Consider the following 893-nt stretch of genomic DNA (forward strand, 5'->3'; position numbering starts at 1 on the left):
ATATATAGAATAATTTTATTATTATATAGAATATATACTTTATATTAATTTTATAATTATACAAAATTAATGTTATATAAAATTATATAAAGCTAATAAAATATTAAAAATATAATTTTATTATTTTATAGATACAAAATGTTTTGATAATACATTACTTTTATCATTAATCCCGTTAAAAACGTGAAGCGAAAAAGGCGGAGAATCATAATATTTTTAAACAAACTCATCTCGAAAGTCATGGATTCAATTTCGCGGAATCAATTCTCGGTGTTGGTTACGTTAACAATCCGCCTACTCTTTGCATATTCCCGCTGCTGCGATAATCCGCGATCTTCTCGCGGAGATGAATCAGCGCTCAGACGAAAACGAGGATCTTCTCGGAAAGATCTCACGAGAGATGTGGCGCTCCTTATCGTTGTTGCCCCACCGTCTGCCCCGCGACTCTATTATTATATTATACTAACACGCGCAACGAAGGGCACGAAACTGGATCTACCGACAAAATTGGATCTGTGACGGCTATCGCCTTTCTTCCCGAGAATTCGACGTGTGTCGGAATGATGCCAGTGGTGGTGGTGTTAAGTATACGTCTCGCACGTGTACTAATCGTGTAGATAAAGAATATCTTTTGCTATGATGGAGAAAGAGGGAGGGCAGACAGACGCTCCTCTCTCTCCGCCGTCATCCAAATTCAAATGGTAACATTTATGTTCTTTCACAGGTTCATTATATCATATGATAAGGATTGACGAAGTTAATATCAAATAATCAAAAGTTTGGTGTTAATATGACACAGTTAATATTAAATATAATTAATTAAAAAAAGAATTATACCGTATACAATCATGTATATTTTATTTGATATTTTTCTTTATTAAAAGAAAAAAAGT

The sequence above is a fragment of the Atta colombica genome, unplaced genomic scaffold, assembly GCF_001594045.1.
Source record: "Atta colombica isolate Treedump-2 unplaced genomic scaffold, Acol1.0 scaffold52, whole genome shotgun sequence".
NCBI lineage: Eukaryota > Metazoa > Arthropoda > Insecta > Hymenoptera > Formicidae > Atta > Atta colombica.